Genomic DNA, 26,706 nt, shown 5'->3' on the forward strand with positions numbered 1-26,706 from the left:
TTCGTGTTACAAATATGCACTTTACACATATATGCCTATTTTCAGAAAACAGAAGCTATATTTGTACAGCTGGTTATTTTTAAAAGTACTTCATGTTCCAGAGAGGCGTTATGACTTGTCCTTAATCCATGTGAAGAAAGGATAAGTGTGTGAAAAAGTGTTTGCTCTCTGTTCGTAAATAAGTTGTTAGGCACTACATGTTGAAACTCCTGATGGGGACACAAAGGACTGAAGGAGACTTGCAAGGACTTAGCTCATAATTCAAGTAGGTGTCATGGCATTATGCTTGAGACTGGAAGGTTGCAGAAGAATTGCATGAGCAATCATATTTGTTGGCATAAATCAATGGATAATGCTTTCATTAATTATTTGTTGAGTCCTGCTTTTGGTTTTGTACAGAACTTTAGCTTTGGAGTGATTTTAAGCCAGAAAATAACACCACACCCTCATTAGGTCATAACTACTTTCTAACTAGATCTCTGGAACATTATTTATGTAAGTAGACTTATTAGCCTCATTACCGATGAAGTAATCATATTTATTATCCAAAGTTAAACATGATGTACTTTTGGCTTTTTGTCAATTTTAGAGGAGATGAAAAATTTTGGCATATATCTAAAATATTTTACATAAGATACTTTAGTTTTCTTTGTAGCGCACTCTATTATTTTCTGTAAGCACAATAAACAAACGGACTCTTCTGAAATAGAACATATGAAAGTAGAAGAGAGGATAGAGGAAGGGAGTATCAAAGAGTACAGCATAAGATGAGATAAGTGCATTGATGCCCCACTTCAATGATTTTCATTTTGTTTCAGAGACTCTCAGGTAGGGTAGGAATTGGTCAACATATTTAACAAGGCCTTGCAGAGGAACGTCTACCATGGCATGAGCAGATGAGCAAAGGTCTGAGGGCTGGTTGTTGAAGGAGATGAAGGTAAAAAGTAAGAAGACTGGAGGAAAGAGGTAGCAGTAGTAGGAAGAGTTGCATTGCTCCAATCACTCAACAATTTTGTCAAATGCCAACCATTTTCAAAGCACTGTATACTAAAGGTTTTATGCCTGCAATTTCTGGTTATAAGGAGGAATCATAAATGAAGAGTTATTAAGCAGTGTATTTCTGCACTTTTTAATTTTACAGCAACCATATAAGGTAAATATTGATATTTCCTTTTCTCATAGGTTCTGAATAACTAGGTAACCTATCCTGGGTCAAACCTCTACATAAAACTCAATTTTGGACCTGCGAATTCTTCTCCAAAAAATCCAGTTTATTAATGAATTTATCAAGAAGGCAAGTTCACAAATAGTGTATAAAAGAAGCAATTCTGTACAAAAATATTGAATAGCATCTAGATTTTTTTTCAGATAAATGTGTGCATTTAATAATGTAGAGATGAAAATTTTATGTCATTGAATATGCTTACTGTTTAATATTTCCATTTATTTTATAGAAGATGTAAAACTTTTAGGAAAAACAGACATGCAAATTTATAAAACTTTTCATTTATTCTATAAAGAAAATGTCTAACTTAAGCCCCATCTGTCTAATGTTTTTGTTTTGTTTTTCCAGCTATTACTAGGAAATTCAGAAAATTTAAGAGATATCTAAGCTATTTCAGCTATAAAACTTGAACTTAGTGAAAACTTTCCATGGGTTGGTGTTAAGCTGTTAAGTTTGAGTAGAAAGTAAGATGATTCATACAACTAATATTGAATCATAGGTACGGGAGGGATATCTACCTCCAAATCAAGACAACTCTATTTAATGGGTCTAATGCTGGCCCTTGCTCTAGATGAAACTTTTCCCATTTGGTATTTGGTCATGTCCCAGTCCCTGTGGGCAATTGACTGAGAGTGAGCTCAGCCTCTCACTGGTGGGACTGTGTCATGTAAGAATCAATCCCATGCCATTCTGGACAAGAGAAAACATAAGGAGATTGTCTTCGACTCTCTCGTGTCTACCTATGCCATGACACTGATCTTAGCCCATTCAGGTTGCTATAACAAAATACCATAAACTGGAGGGCTCATAAACAACAAAAGTTTATTTTTCACAGTTCTGGAAGCTGGAAATGCAAGCTAAGGGTGCCTGCATGATCACATTCTGGTGATGACCTTCTCCTGCCTGCAGACCTCTGACTTGTCATTGTATCCTCACATGGTACTAGGGACAAGCTAGCTTTCTCAGGCCACTTTTATAAGGGCACTAATTCCATTCATGAGTGTATAATCACATGCCCTCATCATTTATAACCACCTCTCAAAGGCTTACTTCCTAATACCATCACCTGGGGGATTAGATTTCAACAAATAAATGTGGGGGGCACACACACATTCAGAACATAGCAACTTCCTTTCTACTCTGTAGCTAATGGACCATGACAACATGGCACTTACCTCTCAAGATTGTCATACCATTAATCTGCCCCCATCTAGGAAACAAGTCACAGATTCTCTTAACTTTCTGGTCCCCAAATTCAGAGAAGATATTATGTTATTTCATCCTCCACTTCAGAGTTAACCTGTGAGTAAAGATGGGCTCTTGAGGGAGGTAGGATGTCTGCCCTTAATTCTATATAGAATATTCTTCTCTCTTTCCCAAAAGAGAAACTATTTTACACTATACGGGGAGGGAGCAAGACATGCTGATTCTTGCTGACCCAGGTCATTTAGGCGTAAAGGGTAGAAATGGGCCACATTTGTTCTCTTGTCTATTCTAACAATTCCATCCCCCCATCCAAGAGCAATGGTGGTTCTAAGAGCCAAATCAAAGAAGGGAAAATCACAAGGTAAAAGGAGATCTATGAGAGAAGAAATAAATAGCTACTATTAAATTATATTTCTACCATCATTTGTCTCTAGCAACTCAATGCTTATACTCAATCGGTAATACAGATATTAATGAATTCTAAACACAATTAATTTTAAACCAGAATTACTATAGCACAGGCATCTGGATAGAAAGAGAAATATTTAGTCAGTGATCCCGATGTTTCCATATATTTGCTACTGTGTATACACTAAAATTACCTGTATCTGTTTCCATTCCAGGGACTGTGTGGGGAACTGTATATATCACGTAGAACATATTTTTAATTTTAAAATCAGTGTGAAAATAAACACTACTCTTTAAGGAACCAGAAGAGTAGGAAAAAATAATTTGATAAATTTAAAATTATATATAATTATACAAAATAAATATATAATAGTTGGTATGTACATATATGTGTATATGCATATGTGTGTATGTATGTGTGTGTAATACATATATGTGTATTAGAGAGAAAGGGAGAAACTTGTTTTTCTCTTATACTCATTCTACCTGATTGGATGGCTGGGTGCATTTTTAATTGTCTGTGATGTGTAATAGAGTAATCTTACAAAGAAACAAATATAATGCTGAGTCTTTTCCTGTAAATCAGAACTATTTCTATATGCTTAAGTTCTTATTTATTTTAGGTATAAGAAGCAGACAATGTCCAGAAATACACAAGTTTTCTAGTCACTGGTTTCATTTTTATTAAATTGGGTTCTTGTAAAAAGTCTGATACACCAAACTTCAATATAGGTTGCATATCAGAGAAAGTCAGTAGTGTCTTGATAACCTAATTTTTTACATCCTAAAATTCATGAAAACATTTTGTATAATAAATATCTTAACAAACACACATTTTATGAGAACCGCAATCTTTTTTTAGGGGACATAGAGTATTTTTTAAAGGAAAAATGTGGTTTACACCAGGATCAATTTTTCAACTATAGCTTTAAAATGCTTATTTATATACCGCTTAATATGGTTGCCTTGTTTAATGGCTATTTCCATTATTTATTAGATTAGTGTTATAAACACAGCATTGATCCAAAGGGCAATGCTTTTCATAAAATATATCTAAACGTGAAATTAAGCAATACAAGTTGAATTATAAAAATTCCTAGATCAGTTTCATTATACATTTAGAAACATGTGTAAACTTTTGTGTTTCTAAAATATAGATGCAAGGGACAATTTAAATATTAGATGCACATATTGCCAAACATCATCATCATTGGGGCAATTATCGTCTTGAATATATTTTAATTCTGCATGTTTAGGAAAATAGTTTAGAATATTATGTTTGATAAAAATCACTTCATATATGCAAAGGATATACTGAATTACAACATTTGTAATTCTTTTGCTGTGATACTGTTAAACTTGTGAATGCTGAGACCCAGAGAGATTGAAAATTTTCCAAAGCATCTTAATGTGTAGTAAACTAACTTGACCTTTTTTCTATTTTACATACATCCTGTTATCCCTACCTATACACACAGGCAATATGATCCATTTTTAAAATTATTTTAATTATAAGTTCTCATACTAGTTCTCATCCTTTGAATGAAGTTTCATTCCTAACACAATTTGTTCTGTTTATCAAATCACCATAAGGTATTATAGTAAACATGCCTGCAAGTGTTTGGCCTATGAAGGATTCCAAGTACTTAGAATAAGTGAATCATCTTCAAATGTCTCTTGCACAGACCTGATTTTGTTCCCACTGCTAACTTAGTGCTGACCCTCTTAATTTCTTATCTGCATACTGCAATGGTCACCCAACTGGTCTCTCTCTCTCCAATCAATACTCTATACTACTGTTAGAGTTATAGCTAGCCCCCTGTTGTAAAACATTCACATCCTTGCTTGGAATAAATAACAATTACTTAGCCAAGCATTTAAAACTCCCCATTATATAACCCCAAACTATATTTCATCCTTCTCCCTCTACCTCCACATGTGGCTATCTCTTGACCATTTGTCATATTTGTCTGTATGTTGTTACTGTTTTTGGCTCAAGCTTTGAAATGATCAAATAGACTCATAATTCAGACTAAATCTCGCCTTCCTACAAGCCAGTGAGAGGTGTCACTATTTGGGATTCATTATCTGCTCTCTTAGAGTGCCATAATATTTTTTTTTAATTTAATGAACCAGTCCTTTTATTTATTTTTTTAAATGAGACAACGCACTTTTTTAAATAATTTATTGTCAAGTTAGCTAACATACAATGTATACAGTGTGCTCTTGGCTTCAGGAGTAGATTCCCATGGTTCATCACTTACCTACAACAAACAGTGCTCATCCCAAAAGGTGCCCTCCTCAATGCCCATCACCCATTTTCCCCTCTCCCCCACTGCCCTCCCCCCCATCAACCCTCAATTTGCCCTCTGTATTTAAGTGTCTCTTATGGTTTGCCTCCCTCTCTGTTTGAAACTATTTTTCCCCCTTCCCATCCCCCATGGTCTTTTGTTAAGTTTCTCAAAATCCACATTTGAGTGAAAACATAGGATATCTGTCTTTCTTTGACTGAATTATCTCACTTAGCTTATGCTTATTGATTTTGAGAGAGAGAGACAGAGAGAGAGACCACACACACATACACACACATGTGCAAGCAGGGAGGGGCAGAGACAGAGGGAGAGAGAGAATCCCAAGCAGGCTCTGTGCTGTTAGCACAGAGCCCAACTCAGGACTCAGTAATATAAACCATGGGATCATGACCTGAGCTGAAATCAAGAGTTAGATGCTTAACCAACTGAGCCACCCAAGCGCCCCATCACAAAATTGTTTAAATGTTAATCATAGCATTTATGATTAAAATAATCATATGGTACAGTCTTCTTCTGAATTTGTTCATGTATATCTGTCTCCCTCCCTGGAATGGCAGCACTTGGCGGCAAGAAAAAAATTTCACTTTGTTTCTGTTAGTCTACGGTATCTTCAACACAAACATGTACCAATTGATTTGACTGAAACCTTGGGTGATTTTTAAATCAGTTACATTATGCATATTTTGCCTCCTTAAAAAATGCTATATCATTTATTTTTTCTTGATGATTCAGGGAAAAATTCACTGACATTTTTGTATTAGGTTATATTGCCTTTAGGAAAAACTCAGTCTTGTCAAGTCCTTTGTCCCTAGAGCAAATGACTACAAACTGCAGAGATCTGATTCAGGAAGTTCTATATCCTGGGATTCTTTAGACCAGCAGCTTTATTTTAATCAATTGCCTGAGGGTAGGCCTGGAGGTGTTACTCTCTCTCTCTTACAGAATAAACTTCAAGGTGTTTGTAGTAGCAGTTTGTTTCTAAGCCTTACTGCCCTTACAGGTTGCAGAATGTTCCTGAAATGCTTGTATAGCACTAGCTCCAAAGAATTAGACTCTGAGAAATAAGAAGCAACTTCTTTATGTCTGGGCAAGAAAACGTTGAAATTTGGCTTTTGATAGTCCCACTCCTCATTGGGATGGATAGTGTCACTTTCAGAGACTAGGAGAGTCATACTCTCAGGAGTGAGAGATAATCATGTCACAGAGATAATCATGTCCCTACCCCCACCTTCCTGTGTACAGAAATGGAGTGGAACCTTTTTCTGGTGGTGGACACTGTCAACCCAGTAGCATAGCTATTATTGTCTCCTTCTCAATAGGAACACAAATTGTTTTCCCACTGTTTGTTGGTTGGAAGGTCATGGGGCATTAGGTCACCAGAACCCTCAAGGGAGGTAAAATATAGAAAGGGCAAAAATCCAATGCCAGCTGAGGGAACATGGATTTGATTTCCTCCGGGAACTTCCAATTACATTCCATTCTTCTCTCTCCCTGCTCTCCCCAAAGTTATAACTTCTGGAGTCAATAATAGCTACTGTTCATTTCTTTTTGGCTTTGCCTGTACTTTTCCAAGCAACCTCGGTGTTTCCAAGTGGACATCTCTTTCTCCCTTGAAAGTTAGTAGACATATTGACTTCATGTGAGCAATCAAAGTAGCACAACAACATTTTTGCTTTAGTGTTTTTTCTTTACTAACACCAAATTTGTATTTAAGAACTCTTTTGAAAATTCTTCCTGTGAACAAAAATCCTTCCAGGTGGCATAGGAGAGCACATGAAGCATATTCACAGAGGGAGAGAAAGGAGATGATTTGTCCTCCTGCATGTCCTCCCGGAGCTCAGCTCAGACTTGGCTGCCAGAAGGAAATGTTTCTTGAAGCAGTTTTTATGTGGTCATAGATGTGAGGTCAGGCACTGCCTCTGTGCTTCTTCATAAAATGCTTTCTGTATAAATGATTACAAGCCCAGAAATCTAGAAGTTTGTTCTTGTTCTGTTTTTGCTGCCAAGACATTGTGACCTTTCAAAAGTCACTAATGCTTGCGCCTCAGTTTCCTTCTTTAAGTTGAGATCATCATCTTTGGCCTCCTATCTCATGGCATTGATGTAAAAAGATTGAGTGCAATTGGAAGAGAAAAACACAAACATATCTAAAACATCAAATACAATAAGGAGATAATTTATGTGATCCTCCTTTATGAACTCTAAAGAGATACATAAGAGCAATTATGCTTTCTGATTGTAATTACTCCCTAAGAATACTGAGGACTTTGGCTGACCTGCAAGGTCAGGGAATGCAATACTGCACATTTAGTTGCTATTTTTCTCTCCTTGCTACACTACACTCACCTCATGGATGCCCTCCAGACAGCTTTCTTCTCATGATGACTCAAGCCAGTTTCTTGCATGCTGCCATAGAATCAAGCCATGTATATTTTACATGCAAATACTTAGGCTCAGTAAATACAAGAACATTTCTGGAAGCTCATCCAAAATATCTTTACTGTCCTCATCCTCTGAGACCCAAAGACCCTCACATTATTTGTGATAAATGTCCTAGGAAGATGGTGGTTATTTAAAGCTCATCTGGTGTGCAGATCAGTGGGGGAGAGGAGAAAAGAGTCACCTTCCTAGATCTCCCTAGTTGGACCAATTATTCTCTTGGAAAATTGCAGCATGAGAAAATCTGTGAGAGTTTGAAGTTCATCTTGCACTTTATATTTAAAAAAGCTTCATACAGAGCCAGAGCCTGATATTTCTTGGCAAATTTTGGACTGAAGAAATATGACTGACTCCCTGCCAAGTGGTAGTTACCAAAGCAATACCAGCAGATCTAAGCAAACAAAAACTTTAAGGTGAACATTATCTCATCTCTTCCCCACCCTCAATTTTCATGTATATAAGGCAAGTCCTAAGAACATGCATCTGATTTTGAATTGGCATGGAGGATAGGTTATTCCAGGACCCATTGACACTGGCATTATTTCTTCAAGAACTTCAAAGGCGTGTCACATTAAGATCCATTTTTATCCAAAAGGTTAATTTCCACTGATGGGGTCTTTGTTTCATCTAATTTAACTTAAAAAAATTATTAAGTAGATTGCATTTTTTACTAAAGTAATTTAAAGTAAATCAAGGCTTTAAATCAAGAGATGTACTTAGAATATAACAAGTTGGGGCGCCTGGGTGGCTCAGCGGGTTGAGTGTCCGACTTCAGCTCAGGTCATGATCTCACAGTTTGTAGGTTTGAGCCCCACATTGGGCTCTGTGCTGACAGCTCAGAACCTGGAGCCTGCTTCAGATTCTGGACGCAACCTAAGTGTACATTGATTGATGAATGCATAGAAAGAAACGTGGTATATTTACCCAATGGAATGTTAGCCATAAAAGAAGGAAATCTTGCCATTTGCAACAACATGAATAAAACAAATCTGAACTCATACAGAAAAGAGATTGGTGGTTGCCAGAGGTGAGGACTGTGGGGAATGGATGAAATGGGTAAAGGTGGTCAAAAAGTACAAACTTCAGTTATAAAACAAATAAATCCTGGGGATGTCATATACATATAGCATGGCGATTATAGTTTACAACCTGGCATTGTATATTTGAAAGTTGCGAAGTGTAAACCTTAAAAGATCTCAACACAAGAAAAAAAAGTATAACTACATGTTGTGATGGATGTTAACATCTTACTGTGGCCATATAGAATCATTATGTTGTATACCTGAAACATGTAATATGTCAATTGTATCTCAATTAAAAAAAAAAGAGAGACGGACTTAATAGTCACAACTAATGATACCCAGAAGTTAAGTCCATACTAGGCATTAATATTATTGTTTCTCTCTTTATTAACTATGGGGCGTCTGGGTGGCTCAGTCAGTTGAGCTTCTGACTCTTGATTTCAGCTCGGGTGACAATCTGAGGGTCATGGGATTGAGCCCCACAGTCAGGTTCCCCATTGAGCATGGAGCCTGCTTTAGATTCTCTCTCTCTTTCTGCCCCTCTCCCACATTTGTGCTCTCTCTCTCCCTAAAATAAAAATATATATTTATAAAATATTAACTAGTATGTGATGCCTGTAAAAAGCATAAACCGACACAGTTTGGTTCCATTACATAGGGAAATTCCAATCTCATTGGTACATACCATGTTATTCAAGCATCCTATGTTCCTTCTAAGTCTACTTTGTATTTCATTCTGAGTTGTGGCTATTGTGAAATACTTCACTCTTTCCAGGTCCCAATTAACACCTCTAAGTTGACAGATAGATCAAAGGGTTAGTACATGCACTCCGTGGTTTGAGCCCGCGTTGGGCTCTGTGCAGACAGCCCCGAGCCTGGAGCCCGCTTCGGATTCTGTGTCTCCCCCTCTCTCTGCCCCTCCCCTGCTCATGCTCTGTCTCTCTCGGTCTCAAAAATAAATAAAAACATTTAAAAAATTAAAAAAAAGAAAAGGGTTAGTGCATGTAGAGTAACACAGTGATAAATGGTTTTATCATTCTTTCTTCATCTCCTTTATTTCCCAGGCACCAAATCCTAGCATTTCTAATTCAGCAATATCTGTTTGTCCCCCCTGTTCTGTGCCCACAGTGACTGACTACTCTATTTTAGAAGACCCTCCTCTGGTTTGCTTGCCTCCAAATTCAGTATCTTCTAATCTGCCCCTCACATTGATTCCAGGGTAACTTCCCTAAAACACAAATCAGATCATGCCTTTTCCTCCCTCAGTTTTTCTGAAACTGATCTCTGTGGCCTAAAAACAAATCTCTGCCATGACTTTGAAGTTCTATATTCTGACCTTCAGTATCTATCCCAATCTCCTTCCTTTCTGTACAACTTTCTTACTTTCACCCTCATTACCTTCATCTCCAGCCTTGGAAACCTCTGGTCATCCTATTGAAGCTCCTGTAGACCCACCTCAATCATCACAGTCACTCTTGTTTGATTCCTTCTATTCAGAAATAATTGCTCTTTTCCTAACATGTCAACAGCTTATTGCTTGCATGCTTATTTCTTACTTAGTTATAAGTAATAACTTACTTAGTTATTTCTTACTTAGTTATAACTGGTGTTTAAAAATAGGTACTTACATGCCTGCCTCTCTCACTGTATAGGAAGTTCCTAGAGTAACAATTGCCAAGGATGAGGAGAGAGGGAAATGGGGAGTTGTTGTTCAACGGGTATAAGTTTCAGCTCTAGAAATCTTCTATACAATACAGTGCCTAAAGTTAATAAAACTGTATTGTGTATTTAAAAATGTGTTAAAAGAGTAGATATTATGTTGAGAGACTTTACCACAAAAAAAGAAAGAAAGAAAGAAAGAAAGAAAGAAAGAAAGAAAAGAAAAGAAAAAAAAGTGACAGAAGGAAATTTTTGGAGGTGATAGATATGTTTATTTCTTGATTATGGTGACAGTTTTATCATTGTATGCACAAGTCCAAATTCACCAAATTGTATACATTAAATATGTGCATTTTAATATATCAATTATATCTCATTAAAGCTTTTTATTTTAAAGAACAACATGCTTCAAGCCTTATGATGAAGTGGGAAACAAAAATAAATGAATATAACTTTTGTGAATTCCAATGTCTAGAGTAGGAGACCTGTTTATAGACTTCACTGAAAGCTCTCCAACCTTAGGGACTGGGTCTGTTTTTGCATACCATTGGCTCACTGTGCTGATCACAGTGCCTGAAACACTTGTGCAGGAAAAGGAAGACAATCATAATCCCAACTAAACTAATCAGTTCTGGTTTACATCTTCAAGAACAGTCCGTATATGGTCAAACCAGTAGCACAGGCAATAGAACAAAATTTTCTCTCATTGCACAGAGAGCCAGATTTACATGAAGCTGGTGAAGTTCCCTATTCTTCCATGTCCTTGTACTTAATTTTGCATTAATAATTCACATTCTATCTTTTTTTTAAGTTTATTTGTTTATTTTTGAGAGGGAGTGGGGTGGGGGTGGGGGGGGAGAGACAATCCCAAGCAGGTGCCAGGCTGTCAGTACAGAGCCTGACAGGGGGCTTGACTCATGAACCATGAGATCATGACCTGAGTTGAAACCAAGAATTGGACACTTAACCAATTGAGACCCCCAGGCACACCTTCTTTTTTTTTTTCTAAGAAGGGTAGCTTCCAAATTGTGTAAACTTCAAGCTACAAAAAACTTGAATCTACTATCCTTGCCAAGGTGTATACAACCCTCACTTAAGAGTGGGATTAAATTTTTAAAAAAGAAAGAAAAGATGAAATAAAAACTCATATGGGGGTAATGAAAAAAATGAGAGTGGAATATATTTGATAGAAGAGGCTGTTGCCTGCTGATTTTACTTTTGCCCATTGAGAAAGTGCTATAAGGTATAGTGTCTTTTAATTAGAATATAAAACTTATTAAAAATGTAGATGTTTCTAAAATTACTTCAAATGCAGCAGTCAACATTTCCTTTAAAATAGAAAATCATTCTACTGGTTGAACTCTGCATATCATTGTTTATTTTCTCTTATAAACTCCACAGTCCTACTCAAAATCACTGAAAGTTAACATCTAAGTGTCCAACAACCTAAGGCGCCTAGGTGGCTCAATTGGTTAAGTGTCTGACTTTGGTTCAGGTCATGATCTCATGATTCATGAGTTTGAGCCCCCCATCGGGCTCTGTGCTGACAGCTTGGACCCTGGACCCTGCTTCTGATTCTGTGTCTCCCTCTCTCTCTGCCCCTCCAGACTCATGTTTGCACACGCTCTCACTCTCACTATCTCAAAAATAAATAGTAAAAAAAAATAAAAATTTAAATTTCCAACAACCTAAAAATATTTTTTTATGAAGACCTACTTATCATTTACCATTAAGTGGACCTTAATATGAAAACCCAAGAAACTATAGATAAATATGGGTCTTGTCATAATGAACAGCAAAATATAGTTATAATTTATAGCTAACTTCTCTGAAGATAAAGTTCTAAATATGTATCTATTCACTAAGATCATTTTTCTATTAATTTCTCTTCATATATTCCTCTGGGATATATAAACCCAGTTCTCTCTCAAACCACCAAACTTTGAGTTTAAAAGATGAATGTTTGACATGCAGGGCAACAATCATAATAATTTCATTTCTTCAGTTGCATTAAAATGAAAAAAAATTATCAAATAGAATATACATATCCTTCACAGCACTTGCTATTTTCCAGCCTAATTTCTAGACTAATGTACTATCTAATTAGAAAGTCTATTAGTTAGTCATATCAATGGAATAATTTCTAGCTCAAGTAAAACACTTATCATTAATTCTGATAAATATAATAAGTAACTTTGGAAACATTATTATTTTGTATTTATTCTATTTTATTCTAAAATACGTGTTTGTCCAAGTAGAAAACACTGAAGGCTTAAAAAAATAATTATACCAACTTTTCCAAAACTAACTCAAATATCTCTATGTAGTCTCTTAAAATATAAATAATATGCTCACATAAAAAAAAAAACAGGCAGACACTTAGATCTTTGTTTCTAATATGATTCTCCAATTAAAGAGGAAATGACAGATTTTAGAACTGGGGCTGGAAATATACAGAATGAGCCTGGAGCATTTACTGAAGGAAAGGAAGAAAATGCTCTAAACACACACAGTCATAGAAGAAAGTTGAAAGGATACCACCTGTGTCAAAGAGCAGCTTTCTCACCAAGCCTACAACTTATCTAAAAAAACAAAAACAAAAACAAAAAAACACTAACTCAAAAAAATATATATGTGTGTGTGTGTGTACCTATATGTTCACTGAAGCGTTATTTACAACAGCTAAGATATGGAAGCAACTTACATATCCACTGATGGATGAATGAATAAAGAAAAGGTGATAGAAAAAAATATATATGTATATATATGAACATATACACATATATATGTATAAACACACAATGAATATTATTTGGCCATTTAAAAAGAATGAAATATTGCTATTATGACAACATGGATGGACCTTGAGGCTATTATGCTAAGTGAAATCAGAGAAAGATACAGTATGATCTCACTTATATGTAGAATCTAAAAACAAACATGCAGCCAAAACAACTCCTAGATATACAGAATAGACTGATGGTTGCCAGAAAGTAGATTGATGGTAGGGGATGGGGGATAGGAAAATGGATAAAGGGAATCAAAAGATCACACACACACACACACACACACACACACACACACACACTGCACAAAATCCTCCTTGCAAGAGTATCCCAAATAATTTGTGTAGCTACTCTAACCTCAAGGAGGTGGAACAAAAATTCCTACTTGTGAAATGTGGGCTATACATAGTGTTTTCCTTCCAAAGAGTGTATCATGGAAAAGGAGAGAAAGAAAAACAACTATAGTGGGAAACTAGACAAACATCCAGGTAATCAAAATTAACATCAACAGTGATAAGTCATGTTGATAGTACGTACCTTTGACATGATGCAATGAAAATGGCATTTTACCTTTGTGATATTTCCCCCCCAAATCCATAACCTCTGTACAATGATAATTAAAGGGGAAAAGAAACAACAAATAATCCCACTAGGGCACTGACTAGCAGACCTCAAATCTACTGAGGTTACCAAAAACAAGAAAAGTCTGAGAAACTGTCACAGCCAAGAAGAGTATAAGGAGACATGATGATTAAATATAATATGGTATTCTAGATAAAGTTCTGAAACAAAGAAAATATTAGGTAAAAACTAAAGAAATCTGAATGAAATACAGACTTTTGTTAAATAATAAAAATTATCAATCTTGATTCAATAATAGCAACAAATATATCATACTAATGTAAGATGTTAATAAGTCTTATTTGCTAGAAAGTGGAATTTTTTCATCAATTACAAAATTGAGATACAGACACCTCACTATCCATTAATCTTCAAGGGAACTCTTTAATAAATACTTTATGGAAATCCTATACTACTTTAAATAGAAATCACTTTCTATTTCTCTTCTTTGCATTTCTTTATGTAGCTTATAGTTTACTTCACTGTAACCTATGCCGAGATTAAAGAAACATAATACACATATACCTAGATAAATAGGAAGATAAAAAATTGCAATTTGAATAATTGTGGGCAAAATTAATAGCTTATGAAAACAGAAATACTGAATGAAAGGAATCTTAAAGGCATGGAAGAAAAAAACAAGGAAGAGATAAAATGTCTACATGACCTCTGGTACACTGTTATTATTCTATATCCATTATGAGGTACAATTCACGATTAATATCTGGTGGTTGAGACATGCCAAAACATGCAAAATTATTCAATTCCATTGGAGACTGTGGAATTGCCAACAACAATAAAAAATGTGATACCAATATTTACCCAGCAGAATAAGCAAAAATGAAAAAAAGTCCCCTCCCCCCCAAAATCGACTCTTGGTAAGGGCATGGAGAAACTGAGACTCCCCTACACTGTTATGGATTGGGGGAGAAGGTATAAATTACTACAACCATTTTGGAAAACTATTTGCCAATATATACTAAAGGTAAAGATATGAATAACCTATGACTGAACAATCCCAATCCTAGGCATATATTTATCAGAAATGCATAGATGGGTTCACTATAGGATGTATTCTAACATGTTCATAGTAGCGCCATTCGTAATAACAAAAACTAAAAACTTCCCAAGAGCGGAATGAAGAAACACTGTGGTATAGTCACATAATGGAATACTGTTCAGCAACGATAACTATTACAGTACACAAAATCTAAGTGTATTTCACAAACATGTTGAACAAATGTAGACAGACACAAGATTACATACAATATATTTCCATTGATAAAAAGTACAAAAATGGTTAAAACTAATTTATGCTGTTAAAAGTTAGCAGAATAGTTAGAGTCTATAATCACCTTTTTTTGGGAGGGGGGCGGTAGATTCAGAGAATAGGCTTACAGAGACTAAGTGACTGACCTGGTATTTTAACATGTATTTGCTTATAAAACCTGTGACCTTAATCATCAAATACAATAAGAGATAGGATGAGGGGAAGCTTCTGGGAGGTTACAAGAGCATATTCAATGGGTCAAAATCCGGGGCTTTAGACATATGATGCATCCTTTTTTTCTTTCAATATGTCTATGATTTTAAAAAAAAACAAAAAATAAAAATGGTGTTGTTAAGCCAGCTGGATTGAGTGACACTCTTCTGTCTTACAATATGTTACATATACACTCAGATCATGTTTTCCCACCTTTCACTTATTTTTGCACCTCTTCGTAAATTTGACAGGCTAATCAATAGGAACTTCTGTGTGAAGGGAGCTATTTTATATGGATAAATCTATAATAATGGAAATATTTTTGTATTTACTCTTTGCGAAATCTCCATACTTGTTCTCCCACATCTATATCATTCATTTTTAACGATCATTTAAGAGAATTATAAACTCTACCGACACATATTTTTCAGGCCATTTTTTTTGAGATCTTTCCATACACGAGGGTAAATTCCAGTTTGAAAATTAAAGATCTATATAACATGCTTGTAACCACAAGCTTTCTCTTTTTAATTTTTTTTAATGTTTACTTATTTTTGAGAGAGAGAAAAAGACAAAACACAAGTGGGGTGAGGGGCAGAGAGAGAGGGAGACACAGAATCCGAAGCAGGCTCCAGGCTCTGAGCTGTCAGCACAGAGCCCAATGGGAGGCTCAAACTCATGAACCACGAGATCATGACCTGAGCCAAACTCAAACACTTAATGGACTGATCCACCCAGGCACCCCACCAGGCTTTCTAATAAAAAACCCAGAGACAAACATCACAAAGTAATTGGCTATATCACAGTAGCACTACAAGATGATAAACAATGCTCAAAAATATTTCTGTATTTCAGTTAAATGTTACTGAGCAATTTGAATTCTGTTCCTGAACTCAATACTTGTACTCATTTCAGAGTAATAGAGCTAACCAAATACTAAAGGAATAAACAGGCATTAAATTAGAATGACCACAGACCTCAGTTTACAAAGCAGTTAAGAGCTTATCAATGAATCTTTGGTAATTGAAGGTGAATAATAATGTATTCCGTGCTTAGCAGGTAACAGACACTATGCTAATTACTTGATATATATCATCTTATTTATATCTTATAAATCCTTTTTGGTAATTTTTGTTTTTTATACAGATTAAGACAATTAAGGCTTACAAAGCTAAAGTGACTGACCTCTGACCATGTTTTTAAATGCATTTTTTTTTTCACAAACCCTTTTTCCTAACACCAAATATATCCATTGGTTGTAGTCATTTCCTTCAAAAAAAAATGTTAGCTATGAACAAATAGAAATGTTTCATGTTTTCATGAAATTTATTTTGGATACTGAAGTCTGAACCTAAAACTGAAGAAACAAATCCAATATAGATACTATTAATTAGTCTAATTTATTGATATAAGTAAATATTAGTCTGGAAACATACTTGTTTTGTACTTGCTAAGATTAAATATATTGATATTACACTGATAATCAATTAAAAAAAATGAACATCCTTTATTTCTGTGATTGTTGTTCACTAACAAAAAACAAAGTAAAACAATATAAAAATCACCTCAAAGCTCACCCTTCATATATGCCTACTGTGAGCTTGTTGGTGGACTTTCTTCCACATATCCCAAGAATCTACTAACACAATATTCCAAATCTTTAATAGCTGCTAAATAGTCTATATAGACAAAAATTTATTCAAGTAGCACCCTAGTGATGCATTTTACTCAATCTTTTTTTTTTTTTTTTTTTTTTTGGTGGTAGGTGGTAGGTGGAAGGAGGGTTTCCATAAACTTTACAATGTAAAATCTCCATGAGATTTTATGCAATTATCTTCCCTGGCTGCCTGGTATGTGTGTTGGGTGGAAAGGGTATATTTTCTTCCAATAATGTCCTGTAGGTTCTACTGCCAAAAACTATTATGAGCTTATTCACTTCTTATCAAAGTCATCCCAACATTCTAACCCAAACATCTAGCATCTCACATATGAATTACTTTTATAAACTCCTTACTGGTCTCCCTATGTGTGCTCAAACACACTTGTCCTTCTCTATAGAGAAACAGAATGAGGTTCCAAATGCAAATCAGATCAGATATTTTCCTTACCTAACACTTCAGTGACTTCCCTTTGCTATAGGATGAAGTGCACATGTGTACCATGGCTCTTCTCTTATCATCCCTACTCCTTCCTCCCCTGGTCTTCTGTTAGGTCCTCCAATGAATGCACCTTTTGCCTCTTTCCAAATACTTTTGCCTCTTTCCAAAAACCCTATGCCTTAACCCAATACTCATCTACATAATGCCTTTTATGTTTCAAATTTAAACTTAGAAGGTCTTTTTTGGCCCCCTTCACAACCCTCTATTTAGGCCCAGATTCTCTGTTGATAATCCAGGGGCATCCGATGGCAATTACCATCAATGCATTCCTTGTGCATTTGTTTTGTCTTATAGCAGCTATTCATGCTCTGGTCTGAACTCCATTGATTTCAGACAGTCGTCTCCCTTCCTGCTGTGTCTCCTCACCTAATACAGCTCAGGGCAAATGGTGAATGCTCAAAACAACCTGGTGAATGAACATTTAAAAAGTTAGGTATTTTGGATTTGGAAGTCAAAAGCAGCTTATTTATGTTTTGGCATAATATCAACTTCATCAGAATGCTCTAGGATGAAAATATTTACCCTAAAAGCTGGACTAACTAAATATTAAAATCACCTAGCAATTACTGGACAAATATCACTATTTGCATATAAGGTAGAAGAGAAATTTGAAAACTAGATATTTCTGTCTGTTCCTAAATGTTGTATTTTCGTATCTACATAAATGGAATGTAATATATATTAAAGTCTCTATAAAACACAATGAAATACCTTATCTATCTGTCAACAGGTAAAGGCAAACTCAATCAAATATGTGGAACATGTCTATGTATGTGTTGTATTAGATTGCTAGGGCTGCCATAACAAAAATACCATAGACTGGGTGGATGGCTTAAACAACAGAAATCTATTTTGTCACAGCTCTGGAAGATGGAAGCTCAAGATCAAGGTGCTGGCAGGTTTGTTTTATTCTGAGTACTCTCCCCTGGCTTGCAGATGGCTGCCTTCTCCCTGTGTCTGTCCTCACGTGGCCTATTGTGTGTGTGTGTGTGTGTGTGTGTGTGTGCGCGCGCGCGCGCGTGCGCGCGCAATTTCCCGTGTCTGTCCCTCCATTGAAAAGGACACCAGTCTGGGGCACCTGGGGGGCTCAGTTGGTTAAGTGTCCAACTTCCACTCAGGTCAGGATCTCACAATTTGTGAGTTAGAGCCCTGTGTCAGGCTCTGTGCTGACAGCTCAGAGCCTGGAGCCTGCTTTGAATTCTGTGTCTCCCTCTCTCCTGCCCCTCCCCTGCTCATGCGCTGTCTCTCAAAAATAAACATTAAAAAAAAAAGGACACCAGTCCTAGTGGGTTAGCACCCCACCCCCATCTCTTTCAACCTCGTTTAACTTTAGTTATCTTTTTAAAGGTCTTATCTCCATGTATTCACATTGAGGGTTATGGTTTCAACATCTGAATTTGAGGGAGACACAGTCCAGTCTATAACAGAAGTCCAAATTCTCTTATCTCAAAGTTTGTTACCACAAAAAGAAAACACCCATCTGAGTAGCGAGCCACTGCCATCAGTTACACTGAGTATATGCTATAGTCCTGTAGTGCTGATAAGGCACATACTACATTTTTGTGTGTGTGGTTTGCAATGATACAAATTCCTCCCATTACTATTATTTCTGAGATACTGCGAACATAAGTTTATTTTTTTAGAGAATCCCAGCAGAACAAGGTTGAAAATAATTATTACTGTTCCTATGTGCAGACTAACCCCTAGGGCCAAATGAACCATGTGTATGTCATTTTTTTTCCCTCCTGTCACCCTCTTTTGACCCTCGAAGCCTAGCCATCCTCTTGGGTATACAGTGGAAAGCTGACAGAATAACAAATGTCACAGTTAAGTTTAACATAGTGGTTGCCATTCATCTCCTATAAAAAACCCACATTCCTAGTTAAAATTAAAGGCATATTTTTATGTTAGATTTTTATAGTGATTTTATATTTTTAAGAATTAAACACATTTCTTTATTAACTGCTGCCTTCAAGTATCCTGATAACTAGACTATGTATCACATCAAAATTTAATGGTTATTTATTTACTTAATGGAATATTACTATTTAGAATAACATATTTCTATCCTCACACCCATAATTTATATTCCCCTAATGTTTTCCCGGTTGAGTTTCCAATCCTTACTCCTAGACGTTTTAACCTTAATCATGTTCATTTCAGGTTTGTGCCCTGAATACAAATAGCTTATTTTGCAACACAAACATATAAATAATTGTATCCTTTTTTTCTTCTTTTCCAATCAAGTTTCTTATTCTGCAAATCTAACTTCCACCTATAACCCTAGTTCAGAATCCTTTTCTACATAGTTGTTAGTGATAAACATATATTTTATGTTTTAGCCTCTGTAACACCACCAGTTTGACAGCTTTGAAGAAAGAAGGATCTTCTAACTCAGGAAGGATTATTTTTACCATTCTAATTTGGTCTCCTTCTAGCTCTAATTCCACAGCTCTTAAAATGCCTTTTTTTTTATCTTTACCTTTGCAGAAGAAAGTCTATTAATCCACTCTTCTAGGTATAAGGACCCAAAAGTCTATTTAAAAACCAGTAAGATTGTTTCTATTTCTTGTTCCTGTTCCTCAGATGCTGTTATCCTGTCACTCTCGGAAACCAGAATGCTTCTCATCCCTTATCTCTGTCACACAAGATATTTCTTAGAAGTGTAGGATATTTGGCAATTTTACTTGCTTCCTTCTGCCACCTGGTTTGCAAAGGTTGGGAGGGAGATGAGAAGGGAGATCTGAAGGCAACAGTTTCCAGAGAGATACTCTCAGTTTGGGGATATCTTTGCAATGTTGCAGATGTCAGGTAATAAATGGATACGTCTGGGAGGTACCAAGTTATAGTGTAAGGGTTTTCAACCACTAAATTCATGAGGACATTTTTATAATATGCAAGAAAAAATGAGTTCCCATGTTATATCTGTATACTTAAGATGTGTTTTTTTAATTAAATAACAAACATGGTTACTTTCAGTAATTTAAAAGTAAAATTGTATTCCATCAGAAAAATAACTTCTGCATATTTTTGACATTTGTATACATGTGGGAAGAATAGATTATGTATTCAGTCAACAGGCTATACTTCCTCTGTGTCTGAAAGGTTATAACCTCTACAAGTAGTAATTTATCTCCTCTTCTCACTCCCTCCCTCGAATTTGACAGCCACAACTTAGAAACCAATGAGACACAAGGACTGAATTAGCTGCTCCTCTTTGGCTGTGGAATTTGGGGCAAGTTACTCAGTCTCTGAGGTCACGGAGTTTTGTGAGGCTTCAAATTAAATAAGGTGGCATGTGCAAGAGCCCTCTATCCACTGACAAACAAGATATAAATTCAAGGTAGAATTCTCTCCTTGCACAGAGGAAAAGGCCTACATAAGAATTGTAGGTGATGTGACCAAAATGGCTACAAAGTTCTGGCAGCCCCTGTGGAGAAACACCACTGTGGAAGTATTTGTGGATGGCAGGACATACTTTCTGGCTTCCTCCCTCCTGGCCCAAACCCTCTTCCTCCAGTGAAAATGGAGTGGGATATCCCCTCTCAACTTATCACAGTCCTTGCTTCCATATTTGATAATGTGTCATGTTAAATATCTTCTGCAGGGAGGAAATATCTCTGTCCTCTACCCTTCTCTAAATTCTTGACTGGAACCCGGGAACAAAAACAGATGCATATAAATTTAATACAAGTTATACAGAGAACAGGAACCTTCATAAGGAAACAAAGACACAAAGAAGCAGTTAATGAGATGCCTGGGTGGCTCAGTTGGTTAAGCATTCCACTCTTGATTTCAGATCGGGCCATGATCTCATGGTTTGTGGGTTCAAGCCCAGCATCAGGTTCTGTGCTGACAGATTCTCTCCCTTTCTCTCTCTACCACTCTCCTACTGTACTCCTGCTCTCTCAAAATAAATATTTAGAATGTTTGCTTTATTTAAAAGAAAAAAAAAAGCAGTTAAACCTGAGTGTTTTTCTGCTAGGTCTAATGAAGAGTGGAGTCATGGAAAGATGTGACAGGACAGAGGACACAAGACTAAGTTTGGTGAACTGGGGGAAACTTAGCAAGGCCTGTTCCTTCATATTCTGCTTTGTGTCCCTTAGTCTTTGGAGATAAGGAGGCTCCTTTACCTCCGGGTGCAGGGAATGTGGCTCACACATCAAAGTATGAAGTTCTGCTTCAGTGCAAGGTCAGAAGGTCCTCTGTGATCTGCCACTTTCCAAATCCCTTCATTTGAAATATTCACTACGCCATTGTATCGTATTTTGAGGAAATGTATCCTGAACTCTGTCACTTCCAAGAATTCACTCTTACCCTAGTTTTCCACTGAAACTCATTTTACCTACGTTAAAGCACAGCACAGTTTAACATAAATGTTTTCTTTGGAATATCATTGGAAGAAAGAACGATTTTAGAACAATTTTGTTTACTTGGTGTAGTCAGAAAAGTGAACAAAAGGGCAGTTTTCTGCTTTACAGGATCATGTCATACATTGGAATAAATCTATAAATTAAACACTTCAGTGTTCAAAAGAATACGTCTGGAACACTTTAAATTCTTTCTTGAATATACGATGTGAGAGGAAGTTTAATTTAAGTCACTTAGTCACCCAGTTTTGAGTGTACTCAAATATAAAATATGTATACTATTTAAACAAAATCAGATTATACATTAACAGATATGAGTTGTGAAAGCTTCATGGCTCTCTGGTCTCCACTTCAGTAAATATTAAGCCAACTTACTGAAATAACCAACAGAGGGTGTCATTTAGTGCCATTGTGACCAAGGGTGTGTCATGCATGGTAGGTCATGATTTGTCACCTGAGCACTGGTCTACCAGCAGAGTGCAACCACTGACTCATTTACGGAGAACGTTATGAAGCCATCCGCTCGTAATGATTTTCAGTCTTCGCTGATCTAGGCCAGATTTGAACTGCTGACCTGGAGGTGCAAAATCCCATATCCGGCCCCTCATTACTTGTGATGATATTGGTTGCAAATAGTCTTTTGAAAAAAAAAAAAACTAGGAAGGGGATATATATATTGCCTCAGTGTCTTCAAAGGACTTCCTTTATATACTAGTTCAAAATGTTTCACTAATTTGTTTCAGAGTTGTGCTTCCATTATTAATATTTGGAATTCTGAAAGGAAGCAAGGTACGTTTTATGAAAAAAGATTATGAGGTTGAATCAACCAATCTTGCTGAGAAATATAATCAGTATTTATTATTTACATTTGCCTAAAGAATGATGGAAAAGAACAATTTATGAAAATGTATGTTTTTAGTAGTCACTCTTATTTACAATTCATTTAAAAGCTACAGGAGCGCTCTTAAATGCAGCAAACTAGAAACCAACTGAAGAATACAGGATCCCATAAATCTTATGACACTGACAAAGTAAAAATTAAGTATTTCACAAAATAGATCAGAAGCAAAGGGCAGGAGTAGATGGATAAAAAACACATTTGTAGCTTTTGCCCATCCAGTCTGTGCCTCCTCCACAGCAGATTCTGATATCTTAGGGAACATAGGTTACCCTGGAATAGTCATTAAATAGAACTTTCAAAGCAAGTGAAATAGCTGAACATCTTTGAGAAGGGGATTTCATAAACACACTATTAACATTATCATGCTAAATTGTGAGGTTCTCACGTAAAGATCTTTTCTTACACTTTGTAAATTATTTCCTGACCATTCTTACAGATACGTTTTACTTTGCTTACTACCGCAGACATTCTGACAAGCACAGCCTCCACAAATTCCTACCCCACAAGTCTCTGGCTGTGAGACAGGATTCTCTCAAGTACTCAGTTACAATGTATTTCCCATAAAACGGTAACCCACGAGGCCCAGTGTAAAATGGATATCACATTTAAGTGACTCAGTTCAAAAAAGTAAGTAAATAATTAGTCTTTACAGACATCTCTTTGTAACTTAAGAGAATCCAAGTACACGGCCCACAGAAACTCTTAAGTATTAATTTTCCAATTCTAGAGCACCCAAGCTCCAGGAGCTTCTTATCGTCTGCCTTATAATAGCATCTTTTTGAACTTCAGCATCTCATGCCTACCATCTTGTATCCTAAATCACGTTCGTTTCTCTACTCTGTGACCTCTGACAAGTCCCATGACCTTCACTTTAGTGCCTATCCTAGAGATGAGGTTCATCTGTTGTCACTTTTTTTTCCTTTTTTTTTTTTAAGGAGGGTAGAGAATGTAGCTTTCTCTTTTTTCAAAAGGTGAGAATGTATAGGTGGATACAAGGGTGGGTTATGGGTTACGCTAAAGGCAGGAGAATAATTGCTATGATGTGTGTGTGTGTGTGTGTGTGTGTGTGTGTTGTTTCACACATGTGATACTCAATTAAGAGATGCTATTTTTCTGTCCAATGGCATATGTAATAAGTCTATATGCCTTATAGCTTTGTGAATAAATTGGCCTTTTGTGTTGTTTGATTATATGATCTCTACAATAGAGTTTGTTTAAAAGAGAAATTTTAGGGATACTTAAGTGATTGTTGAAAAACATAACTCAAATATAAACAATTACTGTTTGTACAATGTGCTAAGTGCTTTACATACAAAGCTTATTTTATCCACAAAGTAACTCAAATAACATTTTACCTCAAATTTTATAATTTTTTTTTTCAACGTTTATTTATTTTTGGGACAGAGAGAGACAGAGCATGAACGGGGGAGGGGCAGAGAGAGAGGGAGACACAGAATCGGAAACAGGCTCCAGGCTCTGAGCCATCAGCCCAGAGCCTGACGCGGGGCTCGAACTCACGGACCGCGAGATCGTGACCTGGCTGAAGTCGGACGCTTAACCGACTGCGCCACCCAGGCGCCCCTCCTCAAATTTTATAGATGGTGAAACTGGGGTTTGGATTAGTTAATAATTAGCTTGTTGTTAGTAAGGAAATGAAATATTAGATTTAAAACCAAAGAGTTTGTCTCTATGGCCAAACATTTTAAACACTGTTCTATCCTCCATGACCCCTATGGAAGAAGGAACCCATATACCTTCTATTATTAAATGATATGATCTCTGAATAAACTAATGATCCTTCCAGAACCAGCTCAAATTAGGAAGCCATCTGATATCTGCCCCTCCCCATTCTTATCCTTAATTTGTGTGAAAGTAACATACTCACACTTGTATGAGGTAGGCTCTCAAAAATTTTGTTGAAAGAAATTTCTTCTAATTCTAAAATACTAAAATTTATATTCATGAACAGATACAGTCTGTGCCTTAAGGTTTTCAAGAAAAGATTGAGAAAAAGCTGAAAACACACAACTATCAAAATTGTAACTTTGAACTAAGATTTATCTCAGTTCCCCTTTAAGGGAAGTGATCATTAATGACGGAAAATGGATTGGGTGCTAGTGTCCAGGTGAGAACTTAGTAATGACATCACCATTTCCCACTGCAGGCTGGGGTATTGAACAGAGGTACGACTTAGTTGGAACCAAGCTATACTGAACAAACAGCACTGCTGCTACTATAAACCTAGCCCTAGCAGCAAATGTCTGCTTTGTCTTTGCCAAGAGTCCTTGAACTGATATAGAATTCTGTGGACCAGGGACACCTGGGTGGCTTAGTAGGCTAAGCATCTGACTTCAGCTCAGTTCATGATCTCATGATTCATGAGTGTGAGCCCCGGGTCGGGCCCTGTGCTGACAGCACGGAGCCTGGAGCCTGCTTCAGATTCTGTGTCTCCCTCTCTATCTGCCCTCTCCCCTGCTTGCGCTCTGTCTCTTTCTCTCAAAAATAAATAAACAGAAGTAAATTTTTTTTAGAATTCTGTGGGCCAGGCTGAGTTTTCAAAGTGGAGGTAAAACTGAACAAATCTGATTAACCGCTTTGAGGAAATGGCACCAACAGTGAGTGATAAGCATAAGGAAGGATGGTATTATCATGCACTTGGATTTTATCAAAGAGCTTCAAATTCTGTATCAAAGGCTTTTTGGAGGTAAATAGGGTACCCTCACACCAGAGAAACAACAAAAAGAAAACTTATCAATTTTCTTGGTCACCAAGAATAATCAATGAAAATTGGCAGACTCCAAACGAAAATTTTAAAGTGATATTCAAACTGATTTTTTTCAATATTCTTCTCAATGTCATCTATAAAAAATTTTAATTTGTCCATCAAGTTTATCTCCTCTGCATCTGACATCTGAGAGCATACATACTGTTGAGGGTGAACATAGGTCTTAGGTAACTTTCTTTGAAATGTTGAAATCTATGAAATAAACCAAAATATTATATGATGTGTGTATTTGTGTGTGTGTGTGTGTGTGTGTGTGTGTGTATAAATTATATCCCCTTTCTAATTACTATATGTTTCCCTAGCATGAAAATGAGTTTGTGAAGTTCATTACACTTTCATAAAAATATAAGTTAAGGACAGAGGAAAAGTATTAGATTTGAATTTCCTTGGTTTCAGTCATGAGGTGATCCAAGCCATTAAAGCTATTTAAACACCTTTCCTTTGGCATTCAAGATTGCAGCATGCTGTCTTCAGGCGATGTATTGCTGAAAAACAAGACTTTAATGATAGAAAAAAGAGGAACAAAGACTGAGCTACTCTTGTCAGTGTCAGTAAGTAAATAGCGCTAATCTATCTTCATTATTGCTATGCATGCTGTACTACCGGGTGGGAGAATGTGTAATATCTTTTACCATTATCCAGGAGCTAAGTAGCATGAAGAAACTTAAAGGCAGAATTATCTTTGATCAACAAAAATGTGGCAATCATTTCAGTCTGAAATTGCCTTCACAGGATTTTGACATCTTTCTGTGAAGATGCAAAGACCTCACACTTTCCCCTATTGTCATTATTTCTCAAGACTGTAAAGTTTGTTAGATTTGAATACTTAGTACAACCTGCTTCTCAGGGAGAGGGGAACAAAAAACCCTCCAAAAACAGTAAACACCTTTATCAGATTTTTTTTGTAATCCCCTTAAAGACATAAAAATTAATCTAAAAGAAAAACAAATCAGAAGTTTAAAATGCAAGTATGTTCAGTCAGAATTAAATCATTATTAAATCTTTTGAACAGTTTCATTTCTGACCTGTATATTCTTGATTCCTTTAAAAGATAATTTTCATTTACTTTTGAAATCTTGCTCAGGATGCAGATTTGCTAAACCCTAACTAATCAAAATCGGCCCCATGCAGAATTGTTGAATAAAGGACATTTGCCTTGGGGTTCTCTCTCTATAGTGACCCCTTCCCATTGCCTGTAGGACATTCTTTAAATAACTCATCATATGTAGGCTGCCTGAGTGGCCTAGGCGGTTAAGGGTCTGACTCTTGACGTTGACTCAGGTCATGTACTCATGATTCCTGAGTTCAAGCCCCAAATTGGGCTCCATGC

Source organism: Prionailurus bengalensis, chromosome C2 (assembly GCF_016509475.1).
Source record: "Prionailurus bengalensis isolate Pbe53 chromosome C2, Fcat_Pben_1.1_paternal_pri, whole genome shotgun sequence".
Classification (NCBI taxonomy): domain Eukaryota; kingdom Metazoa; phylum Chordata; class Mammalia; order Carnivora; family Felidae; genus Prionailurus; species Prionailurus bengalensis.